Source organism: Pseudophryne corroboree, chromosome 6 (genome assembly GCF_028390025.1).
Source record: "Pseudophryne corroboree isolate aPseCor3 chromosome 6, aPseCor3.hap2, whole genome shotgun sequence".
Taxonomy (NCBI): Eukaryota; Metazoa; Chordata; class Amphibia; order Anura; family Myobatrachidae; genus Pseudophryne; species Pseudophryne corroboree.
Window position 1 is genome coordinate 178,990,903 of NC_086449.1, and position 20,026 is coordinate 179,010,928.

The following is a 20,026-nucleotide window of genomic DNA, read 5'->3' on the forward strand; positions in this document are numbered from 1 at the left end:
TGGGATGGCGATAATTCAAGTTTTAAGGAGTTTTTTACGCACATATCGAATAATGATATGAATCTTAGCTTCACTGCCAATGAGAATACAGATGAAATTGAATTCCTGGACCTAGTACTGACACACTCGGGGAAAGAAGGGGTCACTAAGAACTACATTAAGAAAGTCAACATGAATAGTTATGTCCATTACAAGAGTAATCACAGCCAACATTGGAAGAACAACATCCCGTTTCTCAATTTAACAGGATAGCCCGGAACTGCAGGGACAACAAAGACTGGGATCAACAGCTACAAGTTTACACCGAAAGGTTTAAGGAGAAAGGGTACCCAAATCATCTATTGGAAGAAGCCAACACCAAGGCAAAAAACCTGGAAAGGAAGGAACTCCTAAAATACAAACCCAGGGAGAAGAAAGAGGACACAGTAAGATTTATCACCACCTATAGCAGGCATGAGAATCTAATTAAAAGGACTTTAAAGAAACACTGGAACATACTTCTAATGGACCCTATTCTAAAAAAATTCCTTCCAAAAGAACCATCAGTGGTATTTAGGAAATCACAGAATTTAAAGGACCTTGTGGCACCTAGTATGCTGAGAAACCCTGAAGCACCTTCCAGTATGCCGAAATGTGTTGGTTGCTACAAGTGTGGCCGCTGTAAAGTGTGTCGGTATGTACATCCCAGCAGGAAAACTTTCAAGAACACCAAGAACGCCAAAGACTATAAGATTAAGCAGTTCATCAATTGTAACACTGTCTCAGTCATCTACATGTTGGAATGCTCATGCAAACTGAAGTACATAGGGAAAACAAAGAGACCTTTGAAGCTCCGAATTCAGGAACATGTGAGAAACATCAAAAACAGAGTCTTGACGCATGCAGTATCGAAACACTTCCATCTATGTCACAACTCAGACCCTGATGAACTTACGTTTAAAGGCATTGAACTGGTTTCACTCAGGGAGAGAGGGGGTGATCTTTCTAACCTCCTATCCAGAAGAGAGATGTATTGGATATTTGAACTGAATACTCTTCATCCAGATGGCTTCAACGAGGGCTATGAAATAGCCACGTTCCTATAACGTAAGCCTTTATCATATAACCTCTTCTCCATCAGAGTAACCTATTCACTTCTAACCCTTTTTTTTCACTTTACTTCTCTTAATGTTCAACCTCGGTCTCGTATAACTATTACAGCCATACCACACTGGAGATGCCCAACTCCGCCCGATCTTGGAAGCCAAGCAGTGTCGGGCCCAGGTAGTACATAGATGGGGGACCACCATGGAAGACTGGGTGCTGTATCTTTGAAAGAGAAATATGAGGTTGCCTACTTTCCTACCTCTCTCTTCAAAACTGCGCACCAGTTATAGGCACTTTGCTAAAGGTCCAGAAATGGGTATCTCAACAAATGGTTTATGGTCCCAGGAACGCATGTGCATGTACGTATGCATAGACACAGGGGTGTGTGTGTGTGTGTATTTATGTACATACAGGACCATCCTAGCACCCCCCACCACCCATACACAAACTCCCACCCCCCACTGCTTCTGCTTACCATAAATATATGCTCTTCACCTTGGAAAGTACTACGTTAAAATGTATTTATTAGCTCCCCCTCCTTAGATATCAGTAGTAGTATTATATACTTGCATATATGTATTTTTTTAAATCGACAGCACTTTGCTACCAATTTGCACTATGTATATTAACAGAGGGCACTGACCTAATATAATGACTAGTGAGCTTTTCTAAATCCTAAAACTATTCTCCGCTTTTTCCAATGTTTATCACGCTTCCGGAGTATGAGCTCACTTTAGATACTGACAATCGGAATTATCACACGAAATATGGCTGCCGGGACACTGTGTATTGTGTAAGAAATGTCTGGTGAAATCCGGGACTCCAAGAAAATGGCCGCCACACTTATATTGTGGAGATGACATATACCATCCACCCAATACTACTGTGGAGGCGGGCGCAAGTGCGAGGGCCGACTGACGGAGAAGGTCCGCGATGCAGAACAAGGACATGCGCACAAGAGACTTTTTGATGCCGGAAGCGGGGCGGACGTGACGTCACCCGCGATCCGGACAGGAAGTCCGGCTGCAAGGAACTTTCAATCACCAAATACTAAGTTCTAACATCTAAATCAGACTTTTATCATAGCGGCCAGTCCCATCACCATACTAAGTTTGAGGAGGAACTTTTTGTAATAAGTTTATAGATCACAAAAAAGCACTTGCAATTCTGAATCTGTAATTGACAGGAAGTGATGTAACAATCACATCCTCATTAATGTGTGTATATATATCTGAGCTGTCCCACTAGCATACCACCCCTTGATGAAGTCCAGATAGGACGAAACGCGTCGGGTGCTACCAGACCTAACCCATCCTCTTAAGTTAAGATATCTTATTCTTTTTACCTTTTTTTACTTGTTCGGATACTGATATTAACAGTACTGTGCATTTCTTTCTTTTTTGTCCTTTTTTATCACCCATGTATTTTAGAGGTAGAAATTGTATTTTTATCCAGCTCCAGGTTTTTTTTTTATTTTTTTATTATTTATCTGTGGTTTTGACATTTAATTTTTTTATTGGTGTGTTTTGTTTATGAATACATTTTTTATATATATCTTTTTTACAAAAGTTGGTCTCCCTATATCACATGTGACACCTTTGGTCACTTTTAAAACACCCTATCCATTGTCTTATTTATATATATATATATATATATATATATATATATATATATATATATATATATCATGTACGGAAACCCCCCCATGAAAATCCTGCATTTGCCACTGTACTTTTTAGGAACCCTATAATAATGGTCACTGCACCAATTGTGTGCTACCACCTAGTACTGAAATAGTCAAAGTACCTATATCCATGCTTATTTTTAAACATAGTGTGTGTCCATATTATAAAGGTGCTAAAGACAAATCCACGTGTATCCATTGTTACTGTTACAGTCAAGGGTTGAAAGTGTCCTTCTCCAGTAATGCAAAGCCAAGCCCCCTCCTTGCCTGAAGCATTAGAATAGGAATGTACACTCCCAATATTGTATGTTAAGGCCAGGCTACACGATAAAATCAGCTGTAACTGCATCCAGTGGTTATATAAAAGCAGCACCTTTCACCATATCCAAACAGCCATTTTTCTTTGGAGCTCAGTTTGTCTCACAGCTCCAGCTTAAAACCAGGGCTAATGCTGCACAGGGCACAGGGGATTATGAGTGGGAGGAATAATCAACTCTGGGGATTCAGCTCCTGTTTGTTCCTTATTCACACACACACAAAACTTCACTTCCATAAGGCAACTGTTTTAAAGTTGTGACCTTAAGTGATTTATCAGAATAGATAGAAATGTTGATTTTAAAAGATTAGCGATTTTACTTTTCGCTGACAGAAGAATGATAAGATAATCACAAGAGCCATCAGAGGAACACAGAGTAAGGTTTTACAATAGATTAATGTGTGCTGGCTCAGCAAAATAATCACTTCACTCTGCATTTGGCTGTCACCTTAGGGTGACGTGCTTAATAAGAGATTTAAAACTATTTCTTTGCATGAATTTTGTTCCAGTAGAGTTGGATACAAAACCACAATCATCCTGCATCTGTGTGACAGGAGCTTGACATAACTAACTATGATACTTACTGTAGTTCCAACTCATCTCAGCCTTTTGCTTCCTACTTGTTTCCATTCTGATCCTTACATGATGACAATAGCTCCATTCACATTCATCATTCATATAATCACACAAGATCTTCTGAAATACCTTAAAACAGTGGTTCCCAAACTTTTCTGAATCACGGCGCCCTAGAGAATCAGAATGTTTTCTAATGGCACCACTAGGACAAAAATTTCTTACTGAGAAATTTAGGAATAAATATTAAATTGAGTAGATTGAGTTTATATGTCATCCTTAGGTTCAGTTATATGGTGAGGGACAAGATTTGCTTCTGTTTGTCCACATATGTTATGATTTGCAGCCACCAGCACTGGTTTTGCCTATTGGGGTAAGGCAGGTGAGGCAGAGCCTTTCCTATCATATTAATGTTTCTGCCAGAGTTTTGACTGTATAAAGTATATGAAAAATACAAAGAATATGTTAAAAATATCTTCTTTGTATTCTGATAATTTTTCTAGTGAAATCTCTGGAGTAAAACCTCTATGGCAGATGAGCCAGTGCCTCAACTGCTTATCTTTTCCTCACATCTCTGATCAAAACTCACCAAATTTTCAGGAGTATATACTGCTGCACCTTTGCCTAATGCCCACATGAACCCTTTGGGTCATATATTGTGTGTAAACCGGGCTCTGGTACTAGCCAGTGCCTTCTGAGAAATTTACCTCCCCGTATGTCCCTGTTAAGTTGACCATAAATAATTAGAAATGGTCCTAGACCACCAACCCATGGCACCCCTGCAAGTGTCCCAAGGCATCCCAGGGTGCTATGGCACACAGTTTACTGCCTTAAAAGTTATTTAGAGAAAAGGAAAAAGGACAGAGAGCTTTTATATCAATAGAGGAGTAACACAGTAAGTGATATGGAAGAACCATGACCTCCTAAAGATGCTTGTTTTGCCCTTTGTTATTCCTTTAGGTTGCACTGTCACCTAGGAAAAATAAGGAGAACTTTATTTCTGCTCCGGGGTACACTGGGCTCCACAAGTCTGGACAATGGGGTGTAGAGTAGGATCTTGATCCAAGGCACCAACAGGCTCAAAGCTTTGACTGTTCCCAGAATGCACAGTGCCGCCTCCTCTATAACCCCGCCTCCCAGCACAGGAGCTCAGTTTGTTAGTTGGTGCTGCAGTAAGCAGGCACTTAACAAAGGGGCTGCTCCAAGCAGCCCTAAGAAAAGCTTTTTATGAGGTAAAAAGTGAAGACTTCATGGGCAGCAGCAGGGGTAAATGTCTTCTGACATTCTCTGCTGCAGCTCCAGCTCTCCCCAGCGGCGCTGTACACTCCCGAGCCCTGGTTGCCGGGTACCTACAGCTGAGGCTCCGGTTTACTTCACGATAAGGATTAGACCTGAAGCCCCTCCCCCAGCCCAAGGGCGCCATTTCCAGCAAGTGTTCCCGCCCTGGAGCTGCATCTCTGTCTTTCCTCACTCCCTGTCAGTGTCTGCGGCGCCATTACTCCTCAGCTCACTGTTCCTGTGACTGCTTGGGCAAATCCTCCTATGTAAAGCCGCCTGGTTGTCAGCGCTGTGCCTTTACATGACACTTAAGTATTCTACCTGCCTTTTTAGTCAGTGTTAGTTAAGAAAGAGTGCATTTAGTCAGGGGTTTATAGTACAATTACCCTGTAATATACATCCAGTTTCTTACTGTGTAGTGTTATATCTATTGACTATATAGCTGTGTAAGCTAGTCCAGTGCAGTATAATTGTCTGTAATAACCTCTGCATTGTACAAACTGTGACTATTTGTGTGTGCATTGATAGCTGAGTAGTGTCCATCTCGTGTCTTTCACTCAACTTGCTATCCCTATATTCTATAACCTGAGGGGGCTTGGTGCGTCAGGTGTTATTTAATATAGGATTTTCACAAAGATATACTGTATTACGTATTTTTCTCTGTGATTTAGTCACCATATCTCTCCTTTATCTCTGCTGGTGCTGACTACACTGCACAGGGGTTTGGGTTTAGGGATATAGTGCTGCTAATAATTGTACTGTGTTACCTCATACTGCAAGTTATATCATGTCTGCTTCTGAGGGTAACGGTTCTGGGGCGGAACACTGCTGGTGTTGCTGAAGCCACAGGCACATATGGGGAGAATATAGCAGCTGTGGGCTCTGGTTCTGGGGGCTCTTTGCCCCCCAGTGGGACTGTGGCAACGGAGGCACATACTGACCCTCTGTGGACCGCTTTTTCCACGATTCTGCATACGCTAGTGGCTAGTTCATAAACTAACACCCCCTATGGGACCCCAATGCTGGTACAACCGTATGTGGTCCCTGCAGCTAACCCGCCGTGGGCGGACGATTTATCTGCTCAATTAAAGAAGTTGAACCAGTCCCTGACTACTAAAAAGTCTGACCAACGCTCGCCTAAGTCCAAGAGGTCCTCTAGGCGAGCGCTCATCTCCTCACAATCCACTGCTGTCACTGACACCTCGTCTGATGAAGACAGCACGTACACTGACCCCACAGGTTCTGACTCAGATACGGCTGATGGGGAGGGTAGTTCACATGTGGATGTTCCTGATCTTTTGGAGACTATTAAATTAATTCTGCAGATTACGGATGATCCCGAGACATCCGTTCCTCCTAAGAAACTAGATAGGTTCAAGCGTCAGAAGGTGATTAAACAAGTTTTACCTCACTCTGACCACCTAGTGGATATACGTAAGTAACCCTGGCAAAGCCCGGGTACGACGTTTGTGCCTCAAAAGAAGACGCTGGCTCGCTATCCCCTTGCGCCAGAGCTGTCTAAGAATTGGGAAACGCCTCCTCCAGTAAACTCACATGTGGCTAGGATGGTGGTTTCCTCAGCTTTACCTGTCACTACCGTCACGTCTCTAAAAGAGCCTACAGATAAACGATAAATGTGTCGAGGGTTGTCTAAAAGTGATTTACACCCTCACGGGTGCTGCACAAAGGCCCACTATTGCAGCTACATGGGCGGCATAGGCTATTGAAGCATGGACCTTGGAGTTAGAGGCTGAAATCTCCTCTGACCATGCTAGACAATGCTTGTCATATATTGTCACAGCTTCTCGCTATATTAAAGAGGCGGCTTCTGATGCCGGTATCCTAGCAGCCAAGGCCTCTACTACGTCAGTCCTGGCTCGCAGGATATTGTGGCTGAGATCCTGGTCTGTGGATCTGGACTCTAGAAAAACCCTGGAGGTACTCCCTTTCAAGGTGGATATTCTGTTTGTTTCTAGTCCCGAAACCGAATGGGTCCTCCCGTCCCATTCTCAACCTCAAGGCACTGAACAAGTTTGTGAAGGTTTCCAAGTTCCGTATGGAAACCCTTCGCTCTATAGTTCTGGCCTTGGAACCTGGGGACTACATGGTCTCCCTGGACATACAGGATGCTTACCTGCATATTCCTATAGCAGTGTCACATCAACAATACCTGAGGTTCGTTATTGGCAACCTCCATTACCAGTTTCGGGTGTTACCTTTTGGTTTAACAACGGCTCCGCGAGTCTTCACCAAAGTTATGGCGGTGATGACGGTGGTAATCCGCCGTCAAGGGGTCAGGATACTGCCGTATCTGGACGACTTGTTAATCCTGGCAAATTCCCCAGATCTTCTCCTGCGTCATCTGGATATGACAGTCTGGTTTCTACAAACCCACGGGTGGCTCATCAACTGGAAGAAATCCTCCCTGGTCCCTGCTCAAAGCATGGTGCATCTGGGAGCGCTGTTGGACACTCACAACCAGAGGTTGTTCTTGTCTCAGGAGAAAGTCCTGAAACTTCAGGACAGGATTCGTTGCTTCCTTTCTCGTCCGCAAGTGTTGATACATTCGGCAATGCAGGTGCTGGGCCTCATGGTGTCAGCATTCGACATGGTGGAGTATGCTCAATTCCATTCTCGCCCCCTCCAGAAGCTGATTCTAGCCAAGTGGGACGGCCTGCCTCACTGGATCAGGTCTCACATGATCTCTTTGACTCCGGAGGTCCGTCTGTCGCTGCTCTGGTGGCTTCTGGACCGACAATTGTGCAGAGGCCGTCCCTTCTGGATATCCAACTGGGTCCTGTTGACGACAGATGCCAGTCTAAGAGGTTGGGGCATGGTGCTGGAGCAGCACTCCTTGCAGGGTCGGTGGACCAAGGAGAAATCTCTCCTCTCGATCAACATTCTGGAATTGCGGGCGGTCTTCAATGCGTTGAACCTAGCCCAGCATTTGATTCAGAACCGTCCTGTTCAAGTACAGTCGGACAACGCCACCACAGTGGCTTACATAAATCATCAAGGCGGCACTCGAAGCCGTTTGGCAATGAAGGAAGCCTCACGGATTCTACGTTGGGCAGAACACCATCTACCGGCTATATCGGCAATATTCATTCCGAGAGTCCTAAATTGGGATGCGGACTTTCTCAGTCATCAGGACGTGCATGCCGGTGAGTGGGGCCTCCATCCAGAAGTGTTTCAACTCCTCGTGGAAAGGTGTGGATCTGATGGCGTCTCGACACAATCACAAGGTTCCGGTCTTCGGAGCAAGGACAAGGGACCCTCAAGCAGCATTCGTGGATGCGCTGGCAGTGCCGTGGAGGTTTCGGCTGCCGTACGTGTTCCCTCCGATGTCACTCCTGCCCAGGGTTTTTCGGAAGTTCAAGCAAGAAAAAGGAATTCTGCTTCTCATAGCTCCGGCGTGGCCCAGACGGCACTGGTTTTCAGACCTGCAAGGCCTATCGTCAGAGTGTCCACTTCTACTTCCACAGTGCCCAGACCTCCTCGTTCAGGGCCCTTGTGTCTACCAGGACCTAGCCCGGCTGTCTTTGACGGCATGGCTCTTGAAGCTTCCGTCTTAAGAGCTAAGGGTTTTTCTGAAGAGGTCATTAAAACCATGTTGCAGGCCCGGAAACCGGCCTCTGCTCGGATTTACCATTGGGTCTGGCATTCCTACTTTGTTTGGTGCGCATCTAACCATAATGACGCTTCCAAGTTTAGTACAGCCAAACTTTTGGCTTTTCTACAGCAGGGCCTAGATTTAGGCCTGCGTCTGGCCTCCCTCAAGGTTCATATTTCTGCCTTGTCGGTGTGGTTTCAGAGAAAAATTGCGACTTTTCCTGATGGTCATACTTTCACTCAGCGTGTGTTGCATATCCAACCTCCCTATGTCCCGCCTGTGGCTCCTTGGGACTTGTCGGTGGTTTTGGAGGCGTTGCAGGAGCCTCCATTTGAACCTCTTGGTTCAAGGTGACCTTAAGTGGCTTTCCCTTAAGGTGGTGTTCTTGCTGGCTATTGCCTCTGCTAGAAGAGTGTCGGATTTGGGTCCCTTGTCTTGTAGTTCCCCATATCTGATTTTTCACCGTGACCGTGCGGTTCTTAGGACTCGTCCCAGATATTAACCTAAGGTGGTTTCTTCGTTCCACCTTAATCAGGAGATTGTGGTTCCAGCTTTTGTCTCTCCTGATTTGTCTCCCAAAGAGCGGTCTTTGGATGTGGTACGGGCTCTCTGTATCTATGTGAAGAGAACTGCTTCTATTTGACAGTCTGATTCTCTCTTTGTTTTGTTTGGATTTCACAAATGTGGCTGGCCTGCTCACAAGCAGACCCTGGCCAGGTGGATTAGAATGGTGATTGCGCATGCTTATGTGAAGGCTGGTCTTGGGTGGCCCAATGTGGTGCGACCCTTGACCAATTGTGCAAGGCGGCTACGTGGTCCTCCGGGAATACGTTCATAAGGTTCTATGCCTTCGATACTGCCACTTCCCAGGATGCTTCCTTTGGACGCCGGGTTCTTGTGCCCACTACAGTGCATCCCCTCCCATAAGGAACTGCTTTAGGACATCCCCATTGTCCAGACTTGCGGAGCCCAGTGTGCCCCGCAGCAGAAAACTAGTTTTATGGTAAGAACTTACCCTTGTTAAAACTCTTTCTGCGAGGTACACTGGGCTCCAGAAGGCGCTCACCCTGACGCACTTAGCTTCTTTGGGTTGATATGGCATTAGCCGCTGATACTTCTCTTGTCGTGAGAGTGTGGTGTATGTGGCTACTAACCGTTGTCGTCTCTTTTTCCTGCTACTGCATTGGGCTGGTTAACTAAACTGAGCTCCTGTGCTGGGAGGCGGGGTTATAGAGGAGGCGGCGCTGTGCATTCTGGGAACAGTCAAAGCTTTGAGCCTGTTGGTGCCTCGGATCAAGATCCTACTCTACACCCTATTGTCCAGACTTGTGGAGCCCAGTGTACCTCGCAGAAAGAGTTTTAACAAGGGTAAGTTCTTACCATAAAACTCATTATTTGTTCACTGCACCAAAACTTACACACTGTAGTCAATTGCAGAACTTAGGGGCCTGAATACAAGGTCTCCTCTGAGGTGCCCACCCCTATTACTTGTTAGATGTGCAGGCAGTGGCAGGGATGCACAGTGTATCCATCATGACATTTTATGGGCAGTGTGACTGGTTGGACCAGAGAAGCTTCAATCATGGACATTGAGTCTTCTGATTTGTCCTTATCCCATGTGTCAAACGCTTGGCAGCTGTACATCAGAGAGGATTGGGCAGGGAGTAAACAATCTGGGAGGAAGAACTACAGATATTTGTCCCTCCAGTTGTAGCACTTACTGACACTATGGCAATGACAATGGCTGATGGTGAAATTTGTTTGTAGAAAATCAGCTTTCTTACACCCTGTTTTAAAAGTATAGTAATACTACAATGAAAACCCAGAGAAAAAAGGTTGGAAGATGACCATAGAACAGTCATCTACCCAAGAAGGCTTACTTTGTGGTGCACTCTTTTAGTGTATAAAGTGTGAATTTAATTATATATTTAAAACTTAACATTTATTAATTTATTCTTAATATTATAGCCAAAAAATAGACATAAACAACATATAATGGTCGGTATTGACCTATAGAAAAAATTATTATATATATATATAAGCGTCTTATGATTTGACTAATAAGATGATAATCTCAGATTAAATATCTTTTTACATAGAAAGCCACACTTATATCAAAGCTTAAATGAACAATGAGTGAAAATATAACTCAATTTATTATGGGTGGAGAGGTAGGTAGCAACAATATTTAATAATGATGTTGCCTAGGTCTCTCTTTAATTACCCTGTTTGCGGTCCTCTTTGCCTCTGAGATGGCACTCCTTTCTTAGTTAGAAATATATATTTAAACAGCAAAAATTTGGTATGAATGAAAATAAAAATAAAAATGAGACAATGGAAAAGTGATGTCCTCTAATTAGGCAGGAGTAGTGGAATTTAATACCCAACATGTGATATTTACCAGCACACCATGAAGCCTTTAGAGTTTTGAATGATTTATAATGCAATTTCCCAGCTATGTGTCTGGGAAATGTATGCAACTGGTCATCAGAGATAGTTATCTATAACGACACTGTTCTTCTGGTCTGCATGTGTTTCAAAACATGTTTGGCAACATATGTCACATTTCCCGCATGGTCAACATATATAATAACTCACATCTCATTTCCTGCGTAATAAACACAATAAACACAATAAAAGATCTTGTGTCACTATCTAATATGTGTAAAAAACAATTTGTGCTGCAACAGGATGCTGTTAAAGTGCAGAAAACTGATTTCAATCAAGTCAAGTGGTTACATATCAGCAGACAAATGCAACATGTAGCAAGTTGCTCTTTAACAAATACGTATAGCAGATAGATAGAAATTAGAGCATCTTAGTTGTCAGAATTCATAGTATTGACTCCATTTTCTTGATCTGCATATATTTACAGCATGATAGGCAACACAAAGCATTTCATTGAATCAAAAAAGATCCGCAAAGCAATAACACAAATGTCAAGAACTGAGCAGGGTTCATTAGATCATACAATTGCACCTTAAATATTCTGATATAATTGTGACAGATAACTGTCAATAAATATGCATAGCAGACAGTCAGAAATTGGTGCGCTTCGCTCATCAGAGTTGATCCGTGTAATTGACACTATTTTGTCTGATTGATCTTATTACAGTATAATAAGCAGCATACGACTGTTACCACCTAATCACCATAGTAAGTAGATAGATGTAAATGTATTAGGCTGTAGAAGCCAATCTATGCAGCAAGGAGTTTGAAAATTCAGCGCTATAAGCCAATATCAATAAGATCATATAGCTACAAATTAGGTATGCAATTGTAAACGCAACCGGTAGCTTTCCTAACAATAATGCGTGAATGACAGGTTAAATATCCATGCCTCCTATGTCTGAAAAGATGTCCAATTATGCTGACCATATGTGGAGAAATAAATCAGGTTGCACTCATTAGTTTCAAAACAGCATATACCCTTAAATCAGAGAGATAAATCAGACAATGATATGGTATGGTCTATGCAGATAACCATGAATAAAGAGTACACGTTAGGGTTTTTCTGACAAAGATACAGGCGTCCCAGTAAGCATCGGCTAATTTCCCTATCTGCTACCACCCCATGTGAATGAATCAGTGAATGGGAGTGTTGAGAGTTCAGGTATTTACCGTTTACCGGGACAGAAGGAAGGAGTGCGAGTTGCTTCTGCTGTCCTCAAGCATGATCTCCGCTCCCCTGTTGTGCCGCCACAGTGCAGGGGCAGTGGAAGATCTGCTTCGGATGAGAGAGCCGCTCTGAAAGAATAATAATTAGCGGGTGTGCCTCAGTAATCGTAGGTGCACACTGAGTGCAGAGGACCGCTCACGTGACCGGACGCCGGGTCGGGTTTAGGGATTCCACGCTCCCGGAGACAGTGTGCGTCTGGTTAATCGGCTGATGACGTACGTTTCACACAGGCTTGTTCACAATGAAAACCCATCAGGTGTAAATAAATAAAACATGTATTGCCTCTGAGCTTTAACACCTTCTTCTTCTGTATACTGTATATGGACATACCAGATTGTCCATCCTATTCATTGGCCATTTAAACTATTTAGAGACATAGGGCCTAATTCAGATCTGATCACAGCAGCAAAATCTTTCTCTAATGGGCAAAACCATGTGCACTGCAAGTAGGGCAGATATAACATGTGCAGAGAGAGTTAGATTTGGGTGGGTTATATTGTTTCCGCTCAGGGTAAATACTGGCTGCTTTATTTTACACTGCAATTTAGATTTCAGTTTGAACACATCACACCCAAATCTAACGGTCTCTGCACATGTTATATCTGCCCCACCCCTGCAGTGCACATGGTTTTGCCAAAAAAAAATTGCTGCTGCGATCAGGTTTGAGTTATGACCAATGTTATGCCTTATATTGAAGCAATAGAGATGCAATACATTGTTTCAAATATTGTTGAACTAGTTATAGGGGTGTGTTCAATTCAAGTCGGATTCCTGACTTGTCGAATTAACGGGAGTTTAAGCTCGAATCCAGATTCAACCTATTCAATCATACTCCCATTTACCCAACAAGTAAGAAAATCCGACTTGTCGGAAAGCACGTGGATCGGTGGCTTAAGCTGCCAATCCACGTGTTTTGTCGGATTTGCGTCCAAATCCACTAGGTTTTAACCCTGTTTCCGACAATGTCAATCCGACTTTAAAAAAAGTCGGATTGGCATTGTCAGTAATGGACAAATCCTGTTGAATTTGGCCGCTAATTGAATACTGTATTGTCGGATCCTTTCCGACGGAAAGGATCTGACAAGCATTGAATACACCCCATAAAGTACAAAAAAATACTATACAGTTTTAAACTCTAGATTCCATCTAAAATAGTAAAATAGAAACATTCTGGCTAAATGCAAACAAAGTGAACAGGTTGAACCTTGTTCAAGCTTCTTATGCAACATTATTGTATAGTTTCCATATGAAAATGGTGAACTAAAATATTGTAACATTTGAATAATAAAAGTTACAAATATTATGCAATGCAAATATGTACAATAGGTATGCAAGGCCAGAAAAGGCAACATTTTAGCATTTAATTTAACATCTTTAACTGAAGTTTTTCATTCAAATCTCTCCACTCAACGCAGTCATTTTTCCATTGATTCATTTGATCTTTTCTTGGCAGCCATGGAGTTAAATAATAGAAATGTAAAATATGAAATGTGCCCAGTTTACTTGATTTATTATTTCTGACTTTGCAACATAAGGCTGTTATTTTATTTTTCATTCCTTCTTTCCTCATCACTCCTTAACCTTTAAGCAACGTTAATTATTATGTTTATTCGCAAGGGGGGAAGACTGATGTGTGTGAAAAGTGGTTCCAGTAATGCACTACCTGTGGTTCAGTTCAAATTGCAGGCCAAGAAAACTGCAAACTTCTTCAACAGATGTCTTTGACTGAAAACTTTGGGAAACAGGCATCATGTGTTCACAGAGGTATCAGTTTTAGAGATTCAGCATGGACTCTTAGTCTTTTCTATAAACTCTTTAAATTAAATTAAATCTGACATGATAACAATAACATTCAGTTATAGGGGTCATTACAATTAGGGACAAAGGGGGCAGGTTGGCTTTGGAATGGTGTATAAATGCCAGCAACAGTAGCAGAACTCGCTCCCCTAATGGCCCAATCTCACCCGAGCTCACTGATTATTGTATGCAGCTCTATCAGGCTGCAAACTAAATTCTGTGGATCTGGCTGTACCGTACAGTAAGTGCGGCATTTAGTGGCACTTACCAAGAATATCATCCTTAATTGAGTTAAGCACATAATGCCTGATGTTTCACCCAATTTGTTTCAATTCTTTTCATTGGACACAGTACTTAAAGTGCCTAATTCAGAACTAATATATTTTATATATTAAGCACCCCAAGGTGTGTACTGCAGCATTCAGGAGGCATAAATAATAACAAAGGATAAATATAATACCCACCATAAATAACATAAACACAAGCATTGGAGTAGACGCATTGGAATACAAGTCACTACCAGGGAGTGACAGGTACAGAGGAAAGGTAGGCCAACTCACTGTAGCTAGAGTCAGCAGGTAGTGATGGATGCCTGGTGCACAACATCTCTTAATGATACTGTACCCATTGTACAATATGTACCCATCACACATCCCAATCTAATGAATATCTCGCTGGCTCCTACAAATCATGGGCTTTTATGATGGTCTCCTAAATGAAATACTGAGTTATATATATATATATATATAGAGAGAGAGAGAGAGAGAGAGAGAGAGAGAGAGAGGAAAGCAGCAGGATTGACACTCAATTTACAGCATGAGAAAAACCTGTGTGCCTTTGTAAAAATACACAGAGCTCAGCTACTCTCCACCCGGGGAGAATAATCCACTGCACTGCAGGACGTAATGCATAGACATGCTTTTGATTCAACGTTTCCGGACCTATTGTCCCGTCGTGAGGATACAGCATATAGTGGATGTAATGATTATTATTATTATGCTGTGTATGAGTTTGGAGAGTGGTACCCCCTTCCCCCCCCCCCGGGTTTGGTGTGACTGGGCTACCTTGGGGAAGAACGCCATAATATTTATTTAGCACTTGTTTAACACTTTTATTTTTTCCACTAATTTTACTCTTTTTGTATTTTACTAACACCCTTATTTTTTTTATCACTTTCTAACATATAGCTCCTGCTTCTTTCTTATTAACACATATTAACACTATAGTATGTCAATGGTTGGGCCTGGGCCGACTTTGTTGGGTCCACGCACTGGACTTATACTTAGTATTAGGGAACTCCAGTAATAGAGCGGCCGTCAAGTGGCCTGGAGGCTTATCATATTTTTTGCAAAATATATGTAACGAAGAGCTCTAAATTCTCAATTATTACATAGCATACAGTTCTTGTTACTAACAGCCCGCAGAGTGCGTGGGAAAAATCCTTTTGTTTTACTTTTACAAAGCCTCAAGTTGAAACTTTTCCCTGGATTACTACATATGACACAGCGAGTGGTGTCATCCCACATGCAAGCAGAGCCCTATGGCCCATTATTTCTACTGATAAATCATTGACATGTTTCGACCGGATGCATCCTATGACATGTAATAGATGTGGTCAAAACTGTCACACTCGCGGCCCTGCGGCTGCCGCGCTTACCGCTTCGGGTGCGCTGGGTCTCCCGGCGGTCGTCGCCCCCGGTGGGCTCCGGGTCGGCGCGTCTTCCTGTCGCTGCCTCCGGCGGGTTCCCGGGGTGTGGGCGCCACCATTGTGCCCGGCATCCACGAGAACGTGGTGAGCAGGTGACGTCATCGGCCCCTTCCGCCAATCGGGAGAAGGCGGGAAGTTCAAAGGCAGACGCCATACAGAGCCACGGCGCCTGAGTATCGTCTTTCCAATGATCACCAGTGTTAGCAGCGTTCAACGTGTTCTCAAGCTGAACGTCTCCTGTATTCCAGCGTTGCAGAGTATCTTTTAGTGGGACATTCCCTGTGCTACCAGCATTACAGAGTATCTCTCAGTGGGACATTCCCTGTGCTATCAGCGTTACAGTGTATCACTCAGTGGAACCTTCCCCGTGCTACCAGCGTTACAGTGTATCACTCAGTGGAACCTTCCCTGTGCTACCAGCGTTACAGTGTATCACTCAGTGGGACATTCCCTGTGCTACCAGCGTTATACTGTATCACTCGGTGGAACCTTCCCTGTGCTACCAGCGTTACAGTGTATCACTCAGTGGGACATTCTCTGCGTTACCAGCGTTACAGTGTATCTCTCAGAGGGACACCTCCTGTGCTTCCAGTATTACAGAGTATCCCTAAGTGGAACGTCTCCCAAACTTCCAGAGTTACAACGTTCTCAATTCTTCATTCATCTCTTCAGCATCGCTCACAAGTTCTTCATTCTTCTGTGTGCTTCAACATCGTTCTCAAATCTTCATTCATCTCTTCAGCATCGCTCACAGGTTCTTCATTCTTCTGTGTGCTTTAACATCGTTCTCAAATCTTCATTTCTTCAACATCGCTTACAAGTTCTTCATTCTTCTGTGTACTTCAGCATCGCCCCAAGCCTTGGCCACAACTAATTCTTTAGCATTACACGTCGGCTAAGTTCTGCATGAGGAAAACCTACATCCGGCCATCTCTGCTCCGGCCCAGCTTTGGTTCCTCTTCCCTATCATCGGAAGAACCCCCGAGTTCTCAACACTCCCAACCCAGGTCAGTGACAGTATACTCAGGCCACATGGACCCGGGGGATCGGAACCCAGAGTCAAGCGCCATCCAAAACTTGGCTTCCTGAGTCCAGAGTCAGGAGGCGGCACAGAGCCAGGTGATGCAGTATCTCCAGGAATTATCCGGCCGGCTGGATCAAATTCAGGCCTCCCTGGCTTCAGTAGTTCCGGCTCCTGCTCCAGTACCCGCTCCAGTAGTCGTCTCCAGTAATGTTCAATCCTCGTCTGGAACCAGGTCACGCCTTCAGCTTCCCACTCCCTCTCGCTATAATGGGAATCCAAAGAATTGCCGTGGTTTTCTCAACCAATGCAAGGTGCATTTTGAACTTCTCTCACACAATTTCCCCACGGATCGGTCCAAAGTGGCATACATTATTTCCTTGCTTGAAGGTTCAGCGTTGGATTGGGTGTCTCCGTTGTGGGAACGATCTGACCCATTGGTTTCCAGTTACACTAATTTCATCGCGTCATTCTGAAGGATTTTTGATGAGCCCGGCAGAACGACCGCTGCTTCCTCGGACCTGCTCCGAGTCTGTCAAGGCTCCCGTTCTGTGGGACAGTATCTGGTTCACTTCCAGACCATTGCCTCAGAACTACGCTGGAATAATGATGCTCTCAGGGCCACTTTCTGGAACGGGCTCTCTGACCGTCTGAAGGACGAGCTGGTCACTAGGGATCTGCCGAATCCTTTAGAAGAGTTGATCTCACTCTGTGTCAAGGTGGATCTTCGCATGCAGGAATGAGGTGGCGAACGTAGTCGGTCGGATCGATCCAGATTCCGGCTTCTCCCGCCTAAGCAAACAGTTACCCCGAGTCCGGACGAGTCCGGCTGTCCCCGGAGGAATGACAGCGTCGTCGTGAGGGTAAACTCTGCCTCTACTGTGGAGCCGCGGATCACTTTATCAAGTTCTGCAAGTCCCGTCCGGGAAATGGGCAGGCCTAGTTTGTTCCGGAGGAGTCAAATTAGGGGTTACATCTAAATCTTCTCCGACAGTGGATTGTTTACTCTCCGTGTCTCTGTTTTCTGAGTCTATAGCCAAACCTGTTAAGGCCCTGATGGACTCTGGGGCTGCAGGGAATTTTGTTTCTCTTTCTTGTGTTCAGAGTCTGGGTTTACAGTTACAGTCTGTCAAACGACCTATAACGTTGACTGCCATCAATGGTACCAAAATATCTAATGGTCTTATTACAAGTCGCACAGAGCCAATCAAGCTGCAGGTCGGAGCTCTGCATCAAGAACATTTGGAGTTTCTAGTAATTCCGGAGATGCCTCACGATCTTGTTCTTGGTCTACCTTGGCTTAAAATTCAAAACCCACACGTCGACTGGAAATCGTCACAAATATTGTCCTGGAGTTCGTTTTGTCACTCTACTTGTCTCACTCCTGTTTACCCGCTCCGTGCATCTTCCAAGTCGGATGAGGAGCTCATTCCGGAGGCCTACCGGGAGTTTACAGATGTGTTCTCGGAACAGGCGGCCGATCAGTTACCACCCCATAGACCCTGGGACTGTCCCATTGAGCTTAACCCAGGGAAAATGCCGCCCCGGGGATGCACATATCCCTTGTCATTACCCGAGACCCAAGCTATGTCGGACTATATCAAATCTAATCTACTGAAAGGATTCATTCGCCCCTCTACCTCCCCGGCTGGAGCAGGTTTCTTTTTCGTGAAGAAGAAGGACGGGGGGTTAAGACCATGTATTGATTATCGTGGCTTAAACGATATCACCGTTAAGAACAAATACCCTTTGCTGCTAATTACTGAGCTATTTGATAGGGTTCGTGGAGCCCACGTCTTCACTAAGCTCGACTTAAGAGGAGCCTATAATCTGATACGTATCCGACAGGGGGATGAATGGAAGATGGCCTTCAATACCAGGGACGGGCATTACGAATATCTGGTAATGCCGTTTGGCCTCAGCAATGCCCCTGCCGTTTTTCAGGGATTTGTAAATGAAATCTTCCGAGATATGTTATACCAAAACGTAGTGGTGTACTTGGATAACATTCTGATATTTTCTAAGAATCTTGCAGAGCACAGAGTACAGGTCAAAGAAGTACTTCTTCGCTTACGAAGGAATCATCTCTACGGCAAGATTTCCAAATGTATCTTTGAGGTCCCTTCGATTCCGTTCCTCGGTTATGTCATCTCGGGTACGGAGCTCCGCATGGATCCGGCAAAACTCACTGCCATTCGGGACTGGACTCAGCCTCTCTCCTTGAAAGCGGTACAAAGGTTTCTGGGCTTTGCAAATTACTACCGGAAATTCATTAAGGGATTTTCTACCATCGTTGCACCCATTACTGCCCTAACCAAAAAGGGGTATGACCCAAGTCTCTGGTCTTCCGAAGCTGTAGAAGCGTTTGCCCGGTTGAAATCAGCCTTTATGTCTGCTCCGGTACTCCAACAACCGAATTTCTCAAAACCATTCTTCTTGGAAGTCGATGCTTCCTATGTAGGCATCGGTGCCGTCCTTTCACAGTACTCTTCTGATGGGAAGTTACATCCATGTGGTTTCCATTCTCGTAAGTTCTCTCCTGCTGAATGAAACTACACCATTGGAGATCAGGAACTTTTCGCAATAAAATCTGCCCTAGAAGAATGGAGGTACTTATTGGAAGGTGCTAAACACCTAATTACTATTTACACCGATCACAAGAACTTGTTGTATATCAAGACGGCCCAGTGCTTGAATCCCCGTCAAGCTAGATGGGCGCTCTTCTTCTACTCGGTTCTCGTTCGTTATTAAGTACCGGGCCGGGACTCTTAACGCTAAGGCTGATGCTCTGTCTCGTTCTTTAACGGCCTCGGATGAGGAGAATTCCTTTGAAAAGAGCTTAATTCTCAATCCAGTTTCTATTTCGGCAGCTTCCACCTCTCTGGGTCCTCCTTCTGGGAGAATGTCTGTACCAGTTGAATCTCGACCAAAGTTACTGCAGTGGGCTCATATCTCCAAGTTTTTTGGTCATCCTGGAGTTCAAAAAATGTGTGAATTTCTACGAAGGTCATATTAGTGGGACACCATGAAGAAGGATATACAAGATTATGTCAGTTCATGTCCTCAATGTGCTCAGCACAAAACTCTTCGTCTGCCTCCTGTGGGGTTGCTTCGTCCACTGTCCATTCCTAAGAAACCCTGGACCCATATTTCTATGGACTTTATTACCGAATTACCTCTCTCCAAGGGTTACAATACCATCTGGGTGATTATTGACCGCTTTTCAAAAATGGCACATTTTGTTACATTGACCGGTTTACCAACGGCTCCC

At 44.1% G+C, this 20,026-nt stretch overlaps 1 pseudogene; it reads left to right on the forward strand.

Moving 5' to 3' along the window:
- Positions 1–1,192: 1,192 nt before the first annotated feature.
- LOC134937381 (5S ribosomal RNA) lies at positions 1,193–1,311 on the forward strand (annotated as a pseudogene).
- The last annotated feature ends 18,715 nt before the right edge of the window (positions 1,312–20,026 follow it).